General features: G+C 37.8%; 1 long non-coding RNA gene across 1 annotated transcript; it reads right to left on the bottom strand.

Annotated features, from left to right (window-relative positions):
• Positions 1–832: 832 nt before the first annotated feature.
• On the bottom strand, positions 833–2,087 carry LOC131483948 (uncharacterized). Its single transcript, XR_009247954.1, has 2 exons — positions 1,910–2,087; positions 833–1,017 (listed from the first exon to the last, which is right to left on the bottom strand). It is a non-coding gene; the product is annotated as an uncharacterized LOC131483948 (long non-coding RNA).
• Positions 2,088–10,170: the final 8,083 nt, after the last annotated feature.

The raw sequence follows: 10,170 nt of genomic DNA, 5'->3' as shown, positions 1-10,170 counted from the left end.
AGACAAAATTTTATTTGATTAAAAAAATTGTGGACAATGTACTCTCCAATGCTATTAGGCTTTACTGTAAAAGCTAACTACTAACACTTACTAACCAACTAATGACAGATTTTCTCTGTCGTAACTGGTGATAAGTTTTACAGATCAGTAGATATTTCTCAGGACATCAAATACAGGATGAGATCAGTCTGCTCCTATGAGATCGGTCTGCACAGCTCTTAGTGTTTTTGAGGAAAAACAGTGACAGATGTTGTAGCATTCACTTTTGTTGTTGGGCAGATTTATATAGGCGTTGCACTACCACGTAGCTAATGTTAAAACCAGAATTGCCACACGTAAAAATATACACTGTTGGTTTAAGAAGTTTGAATACCCGCTGTATCATCTTATGCTGTAATAGTAAAGTAGAATGTGGAAATTTTACCCCTTTGGAAAAACGATTGGGAAAGCCAGTGCTAGTTGGATTTTTTTCAACTGTAATTTTTTTAAGCCTTTTCATGCGCAGACTTTTTATTTACTCTAAGGTGTGATGATTTGCAATATAGGATCGCGTAATAATTAAGAAACTAAGCTCCAGAGTCAGAAAATCAGAGCTTGAATCATTCACTCACTTAAGATGCATGACCTTGGGGAAGTCATTCAATTTCTCTAATACTTATCTGCAAATAATATTTATCTTTAGATAATACATGTCAGCCTCAGATGATTACTAGGAGCTTTTATAAGTCATTTTCACTTCCTCACACAATATTTAGCGTATCATAATACTTAGTAGCTATTATTATTACTTTACATTAGTTAGGGTTCGAGCAGAAACAGCACATTCAAAGTATTGAATTGAAAACATTTTAATGAAGATGTGTGGTCAGGCTGTAAAGAAACTAGACAGAATGGCTGATCATCCAGGAGGCAACAATTATAAACAATGACCATCCCTTGAGAGAAGGAGGAAGGGACTGGTATTACCAAAATGCAGGGAAATCTGTAGCCTTGAGGGGCTGAAGTCTCTGGACAAGGCTGCAAGAAAGAGAAACACAGTCACTGACGCAATTACAGGTGATGAGGAAGTGGGTGAGGAGAATCAATTCTGCCCCCCTGCCTTGCAAATGACTCGTTTGTCAGACCCAGTGGAAGCCAGGGACCAAAGAAGCACTGTCATGAAGTCCAGGGAGGTCAGTCCCCTGGGGCACAGGTCAGGACAGAGATGGGATATAGAGTATAGCCAGCATGGCATGAAAGTTAACGACTTCCCCTGGAGGTCCCATACCTCCTCCTGCATGAATTGTGACAATCTGGGTCTGCTTGCCAAGTGCCTGCTCTGTCCTGCCCAGGATACTGCTGTGGCATCTGTCCAGCCAGCCCCATTGCCCTGACACCAGTTCTCTCTCTCAGTCATGTGGCATTCTTTAAAATCAAGTGTCCTGGGGCACTTGGGTGGCTCCGTCAGTTAAGTGTCCAACTCTTAATTTCAGCTAAGGTCATGATCTCACGATTGGTGGGATCGAGCCCTGTGTCAGGCTCTGCACTGACAGTACGGAGTCTGCTTGGGATTCTTCCTCTCTCTTTCCGCCTTTCTCGTGCTTGCTCTCGCTCTTTCAAAATAAATAAATAAACATTTAAAAAGATGCATTCTTTTAAAAGCATGTTAAATGAAATATATTTAATATTTTTTCGGTCTCACTTTTACTGCAAGTTTTTTTAACTATGATCATATTTGCATATTAATTTTCACTGAGACCTAGTTGGTTTTATAGTTCTTTGCTAGCTTAATAAAGAATAATAGTGTTTAAAATAATTTGACCGATATAGTTAATTCAGCTATGCTGTTAGTATAACTTTAAAAAAAAAAACTGCTCACTCTCATCATAGAAGAAGAATGATATAATATACCAGATGGAAATCCACTTACTCCTTACGGGTCAGGAATGCAAATAAAATAGCTATGTAATAATATGGTCCAGCTGCACTTTTGGCTTTAACAGAGGCCCCAGTTGTGATGTGGCATCTGAAAGATTTTTCACAACATATTTTTCCAGCTGAAATTTGTCATGTCCAGATACAGGATCTGCCAAATTACAAAAATTTGACAGATGCTAGATTAAAAAAAAAAAAAAAAGCATTTATACAAGTTAGGAATTGTTCAGTAACTACTGCCCTCCCCTCCCAAATGCAATCCAAAAACTGGAAGAAATATTATTCACTGAGTCTATAAAATAAGCAGATCTACCCTGCTTTAAGAGTTTATTTTTATTTCTTTTTTTTTATTTTTTTTATTTTTTTTTTCAACGTTTTTTATTTATTTTTGGACAGAGAGAGACAGAGCATGAACGGGGGAGGGGCAGAGAGAGAGGGAGACACAGAATCGGAAACAGGCTCCAGGCTCCGAGCCATCAGCCCAGAGCCTGACGAGGGGCTCGAACTCACGGACCGCGAGATCATGACCTGGCTGAAGTCGGACGCTTAACCCACTGCGCCACCCAGGCGCCCCTATTTTTATTTCTTTATATGAAACATTTCAAATGCTCCTGATAGAGGGTATCTGCATATATGAGTGTGTGTGTGTGCATGTGTATATCCATGCATGTAGGCATGTGTTTATGTGTGTGTGTTTTCAAAATATGGACCACTATTGGGAAAACCAAAACCACTTGAGAAATGTAGAATTTACATTTTTACCCTGTTCAAAAGACCTCATGCTGGGTGGGTTGTGTCATTGACTCCTTCATACTACTGAGTCAGTCAATTGATCTAGTGAAGAATGTCATAAACTTATGAGTGAAGTGAACTGAGTTCAAGTTCAGACTCCCTCAGTTGCATGCTTTGTGGGCATCATGACAGTCAAACATTCTGGCCTTGTTCTAAAATGAAGACATACGTAGATGAGAGACTCTCAAAGCACCTCTGAATTCTGAAATGTATTGGAACTTATTATTTTTAGAATCCAATCATCTGTGACTTACGTTGCCCAAAAAATAGCTTCTAAATAAGTATTTAAAAAATATATATTAGTGGGGTGCCTGGGTGGCTCAGTTGGTTAGGCGTCCCACTCTTGGTTTTGCCTCAGGTCATGATCTCACAGTTTGTGTGTCAGGCTCTGCCCCTCCCCTGCTTGTGCTCTCTCTCTCTCTCTCTCTCTCTCTCTATTTCTCAATAAATAAATAAACATTTCAAATAAATAAATAAATAACAGTAAATGTTACTGTTTATTTTTTAAAAATGTTTAATGTTTATTTATTTTGAGAGAGAGAGAGAGAGAGAGAGAGAGAGAAAATGAGTGGGGAGGGGGGTGCAGAGAATGGGAGACACAGAATCCAAAACAGGCTCTAGGTTCTGAGCTGTCAGCACAGAACCTGACGCAGGGCTTGAACTTACAAACCATGAGATCATGACCTGAGCTGAAGTTGGATGTTTAGCCAACTGAGCCACCCAAGAGCCCCTAGTAAATGTTACTTTTTAGAGCAGTTTTAGGTTTACGGAAATTTTGTATGGGAAGTACAGGGACTCCCTTCTCTGTTTCCCCTGTTATTAATATCTTACATTAGTGTGTGCATTTGCTTCAACTGATGAACCAACGTGGACACACTAGCTAACCCCGTATTTTGCATTAGGGTGCACCCTTCATGTTGCAGAGTTTTGATAAATGTGTTACATTATGTATCCATCAGTGCAGTATCACACAGAATAGTTTCAACAACCCTAAAAGTGCCCTGTGCTCCACCTACCCATCCTTGTTTCCTCCTCCTGAACATTGGGAAACCACTGACCTTTTTATTATCTCTATAGTTTCACCTTTCCCAGAATATCCTATGGTTAGAACCATAGAGAATATAGCCTTTTCAGATTGACTATTTTCTCGTAGCAACATGTGTTTAAGATTCTTCTGCGTCTTTTTGTGGCTTGATAGTTTATTTATTTTATCACTGTACAATATCCCATTGTGTAAATATACTACTGTTTATCCATTATCCTATTGAAAGATATTTGGTTGACTCCAATTTTTAGCAATGATGAATAAAGCGGCTATAAGCATTCGTGGGCAGGTTTTTGGGTGGCCATAAAATTTTAACTCATTTGGGGAAATGCCTAAGAGCATGATTGCTGGATTGTATTGTTAAGACTATGTTTAACTTTGTAAGAGACTGCCAAACCGTCTCAGAAAGTGGCTGTATCATTTTGTATTCCCACCGGTAAAGAATGAGTTTCTGTAAACAAATGTTTTTATTTTAAGAAATATCTAAATAAAGTCACTCAAAATAGCTACTCCGTATGAATAGTTTAACAAAAAAAAAACAAACATCAATTAGCTTATACTTTATATCATAGGAAATCTTGTTTATACAAGATAAAAAACATTTGGTGTGTCCAATAGTGTTGTTTTACAGAATTAATCATCTGTTAAAATACATAAGATATTCTATATACTTCAAACATTGTTTTTGCATAAAATACTTTAAGAACACTTTTTTTGCTGCATATGATGATGTTTATTACATTTCACGTATATTTACATTACTGCACACCATGTATACAATTGATGAGTCCCCACTTCTGAGATAATCACAAGTCACATTGATATTATGGAGTCTCAGTACTTGGTCTACACTTGAGGCAGACCCTTTCTGGTGATCACACATGTCTTAGTGAGATGCAGGTATACCACATGTCATATTCCATTGGATATGAAATTAGCTTTCAGTTCTCAAATCTAAACTTTGGAGCATGCTCTCCTTTTATAATACAGCCCCCGATTTCCTCTCTACTTTCATTATTTACCCTCCTGCTCGTATGCAAGATACAAAGAAATACTTGGCATAAGAATGTTTGTGTTAAGGGGGTGCCCGGGTGGCTCAGTCAGTTGAGTGTCTGACTTTGGCTCAGGTCATGATCTCACAGCTCATGAGTTCAAGCCCCGGGTCAGGCTCTATGCTGACAGCTCAGAGCCTGGAGCCTGCTTCCAGTTCTGTGTCTCTGTCTCTCTCTGCCCCTGCCCCATTTGTGCTCTGTCACTCTCTCTCCAAAATAAATAAATGACATTTTTAAAAATGTTTCTTTTAGTCTCCAAAGTCCAGAAACCAGCAGTATATAGTGAATTGAGACGTGGATCTTAGAGTCAAAGTGCTTGGTTGAGTTTCCAGACCTGCAACTTCATTGTTATTTGGAAATGAGCAATTCCTTTAACTTTTATTAGTCTCAATTTCCTCCTTTATTAAAAAAAAAGTATTTACTTCATACAGTTGTTACAGGAGTTAAATAAGACAATATCTGAAAATATTTTAGTATCAGAGAGATGGCAAACAAGAAATTTTAGTGACTCTTATCATTAATGGCAGTGGGCTTGTTTTTTTATTTTGGGGTTTTTGTTTGTTTTGTTTTGTTTTGTTTTGTTTTTTAACTGACTGTTCTTGTTCTCTGTCTCACTTAATTTATAAAAGGTACTTCAGGGATCATCTCCAAGGAATATTTCTTGGCAACCTTCCACTGTCCCTCACGAGCAAGCTGAGTGCGTTCTCCTTGCTGGATGGAACCTTCTCTCGCCTATACTAAAACTCATCACTCTATATAATTAGTTACTTTTCTGTTTCTGTCACTAACATGAAAATCTCTCGATGCTACAGACTGTGTTGCTTCTTTGTTATTGCCAGAGCTGGGCGTGTAGTAGTTGCATCACTTAGGAAATTTTTATTTTAAGTTTATTTATTTAATTTTGAGAGAGAGTGTGTGAGATAGCGTGAGTGGGGAAGGCGCAGAGAGAGAGGGAGAGAGGGAATTTCAAGAAGGCTCTGTGCTGTCAGCCCAGAGCCCAATGCATGGGGCTCTGTCTCATGAACCGTGAGATCATGACCTGAGTCTAAATCAAGAGTTGGATGCTTAACCAACTGAGCCTCCCAGGTGCCCCACTTAGGAATTTTTTAGTTGAAAGAACAGAAATCTCAACTCAAGTAACTGCACACCAGAAATTTGTCCTGGCCTTAAGTGAAATTTGATCCAATGTTCTCGATGACATCATGAAAGACTGTTCCTTTCCATGCCTCCTTGTTACTTTTCTTAGTGCTGTTTCTACCTCATGGCTGCTTTCTCTTGGGGTTACAAGATGGCTGCCAGGGTCTGCCACTGGCTCCTATCTTTACAAGCACACTGAGCAGAAGCGATAACATTGGTCTGAGGAACTTCTTGGGAGAATAAGAAAGTTTCATTTCCAGAAGTCCTCAAAAACATCTCCTCCCACCACATTGACCTGAATTAGATCATATATACATCCTCGAAGGCTAAGAGCATGGATTTGCCTATGGTAATTGGGGTCAAACCTACAGCTGAGTGTGCTGTTATCTTTCCCCTTTCATGTGGGCTGTACAGAGAAGGAGAAAACTAGAATAAAGCTAGCATATTGTTACCAAGAAAAAGGAGGAATGAATGTGCTAAATGCAGGAATTACATCCACCATTTTCAAAGATGCAACACTGGATCCAAAAACATTGTGACCTTCGATGCTACAGTATCTATGAAAGGGGGTGGTACGCCCAAGTTTTTACCCCCATGTTTACCTCTTTGAAGTAAAATCCAAATTATGTGTATGGGAGCTAGCCTTTGATATGTAGATTATAGGTTGTAGGGGCTGTTTGAATTTTAATACAAGTTTCATAAGCACCGGATCCTGGTTTATTTTGTGTATTGCTAAATCCCCAAGTCATAGAACAGAGCCTGACACATAGTAGACAACAATAAATATTGATTTAATTGATTAATCCAACGAATTGATATTTCCAATGTTTGAAGTCTGGCAGTGGAAAAACCAGAAACATAGACATTGAGGTAAAAAAAGAAAAATCGCATGATTTCTTTCTAGATTATTATTATTTCTAGATTAAGTTGACCAAAAGTTCTTTGCTAGAGACTAATTCACATGGCATTAGAAAAAAGGGATGAAATTAAGACCATGTGTTTCAAAGAACTTGTTCAAATCATGTGAGCAGCTGTATCATGGGGTGATTGATGAAAAAATTAGAAGCAGTGAGGGGAGGACCTTAGCCATGTAGGGTGGGGGAGAGCAGGGTTAACTCCTTCTAGGCTATGCTCTCCTTCTGAATGAGGCATGAAAATCAAATTCACACCACAGAACTTCTCCCCTCAAAACTCTGCAATGATGCCCAGCCTTTCCATTTTACATATATATATATATATATATATATATATATATATATATATATGCTCAACTTTAAAAAGGCTTATGTGACTTTCAGAAACAAAGCCTCCCTCCACACCCAACCACCAATAACTTCTCTGACTTATCTTGTGATATTTTCTCCCTTACTCACTCCCCACCCACCACCGTTACTTCCTTGTTGTGGCTGAAATAAACCAGGCACTCTCTTGCCTTAAAAGCCTTTGCACTAGTATTTCTCTTTGCCTGAAAAACTCTTCCCTTGGATTGTACAATTCTGTTCAGTTACATCTCCATCAGGACTAACACAGCCACCCTATTTAACACTGTATCCCATTCCTTCCTTCCACTGACACTAAATCTCCTTTCCCATGCTCTACCTTTATTATTTCCAGAGCATTTATTACCTTCTTACATGCCACTTAATGTATTTTATCATTATTATTCATTTTTTGTCACCTCATCAGAATGTAAACGCCATGAGGGGAGTGATTATGACTTTGTTCACTGATTTATTCCAAGGCATAGTCCTAATACTTCCTGACCAAATAAATGATTGAATGACCTTAAGCTGTATTAAACATTTACTCAAGAAAAATAACCCAGAAGGGCTAATAGAGTGTCTGTCTTTATTTTCCAGCACACTATTATTTATCTAAGCCTTTTCTATATTAGAAAACGTTCCTGCCAAACAAAATGTATTTAGAGGATATTTAGTACTGTGATTTTTTTCTGCATTTTAATGAAACCCAACTGTTAAATGAAACTAAACAATGTTATAATAGGCATAACAGTGGCTAGTTCATAGCCAGTTTGGGGTTTCTGAACATTTGCCCCAGGTCCAAGTGCATTAAAAACTTTTGAGCAGAAACTCAAATATATGCTTCATTGTGTTATTGTGTGACCCGTCATGATTGAAACTTGAGTTTTTCCAGCAGAACACTTCTCCATGTGAGAATTTTGTCTTTGACCATAGAATGGCGCATATCTTTACATGAAGAACAGAAATTTCTAAATATCATGATCCTACATTTAAACTCTTTTTTTTAAATGCTAGCCAATAAATAATCTCTATATGAAAGATAAGTTCTCCTTGGTATTGTTTTCCCCCCAGTTGAAGTCTTTCTCTCTAAATGTCATTAATTGATATCTGTTACCAGTAATATCCTCTTACTTGGAAAATAGTCCCCTGTTCTGATGGATGGTGACTGTCCCAGTCTGTTCAGGTTGCTATAACAAAAATACCATAAACTGGGTGGCTTATAAACACATTTATGTCTCATAGTTTTGGAGGCTGGGAAGTCCAAGATCATGACATCCTTGTGTTTGGTGTCTGTGAGAGCCATCTTCCTCATTGATGGCCACCTTCCCACTGTTACCTCACATGAAAGAAGGGATGAAGGATCTCTCTGGGGCTTTTTTTATGAGGGCTCTAATCCTATTCATGAGGGCTCCACCCTCATGAACTAATTACCCCCAAAGGACTTACCTTCAAGTACATCACTGTGGGAGTTAGGATGTCAAAATATGCATTTTTAGGGGATGAGGGGACAAAAACATCCAATCTATAGTGGTGATTATTTGGCACTTTAAAAAATTAAGTTGATAGCAAAATTTAATGCAGTGATTTTTTGGCACTGTTTTGTTTTGCAGAGTTTAATTCCATGAAGATGTTAATTTTATTTTGTTTTGTCTTTCTTTTTAAGAATTCTTCCTTAATTTGTATCTGTTTACCATCTGAGGAGAAAGAATAATGGCTGAATCTCAAGTGTTGTAACTTTAAGCTGCTTACATAACTTGATTATCTTTAGACTGGGCCATGTATTTTCCTTCCATCAGGCTCTCTGACAGCCCTCTATGTTCCCTATGATATCCTCATCTCTCAGAAATCTCTCACCTGAATTCATCCAACCTCTGCTCTGCAAAATTAAAATATATTCATTGTTCTATGACAGGCCTCTATTTAATACTTCCCCTCTTTAATCAATCAAAAATTTTCTTATTCCTTATATTATTTATCCATTCCTTTACTCAGTCATTTCAACACATGGTCTTAGCCCCTAGAATAAACCGGGCACTGTTCTAGAGAAAGGAAATACCCTGCTAAACAACGTAGACAAATTCTCTGCTGTTACGGAATTTACTAGATGTGGCCTCTTTCTCCAATAAACAATGCCTCCCCATACATTCTTCATTCCCCATACATTCTTCACTCCCCATACATTCTACATTCGTGTGTAGTCCTTCTCCTAAAATCGGCTTTTTCTGTGACTTGTGTTAACCAATAAAATGCAAAGGAAGTCATGGTATGCAAATGTTGGTCTGATGGTTTTAAGAAGGTTGGGAGATTCTGCCACTGCACTCTGGGGAAAGCTCCCTGCAATGTAAGGCTCTGACTACCATGAATCCATCATGCTGTGAGAGAGACAACCTAGCTACACAGAGTCCATGTGAGTGAGGCCATCTTGGAAATGGATATTTAATTGGTGTCACCCAAATGAGCCACCCTAGCTGGTCTCAGCTTGAGCAGAGACAAGCCTCACTGGCCCTGGCCCAAATTGTAGAATTGTGATCAAGTTAATATAACAATTGATATTTTAAGTCACTAAGTATTGGGATAGATTGCTATGTGACAATAAATAACCAAAATGCAAGGTTTTTTTTTTTCAGATAGGTTTGACTTGTAAAAAGTTAAAACTCATCAATATCACCATCCCCAATTGTCCTATTATATATTTGGAGATTTGGAGAAGAAAATGCATTTAACAGTAATTGTATACATAATAACCATATAATATAAAAATATTATCCAGTTCCATGATATTTTATTCATATTTGTACACACACATATGTATACATACATTTAATCTTTTATTTATTCAAGATTTTTTAAAATAATAATTGAACACCTGGTTAGCGTCAGGGACTAGATACATGAAATATGTAAATATTTGTAAGGTGAAGCCACTATGTTTTGAATAATTTGTTATACAGCAATAAAGAACTAATTC

This window comes from Neofelis nebulosa, chromosome 8, assembly GCF_028018385.1.
Source record: "Neofelis nebulosa isolate mNeoNeb1 chromosome 8, mNeoNeb1.pri, whole genome shotgun sequence".
Classification (NCBI taxonomy): domain Eukaryota; kingdom Metazoa; phylum Chordata; class Mammalia; order Carnivora; family Felidae; genus Neofelis; species Neofelis nebulosa.
This window is presented reverse-complemented; position numbering and strand designations above follow the sequence as displayed.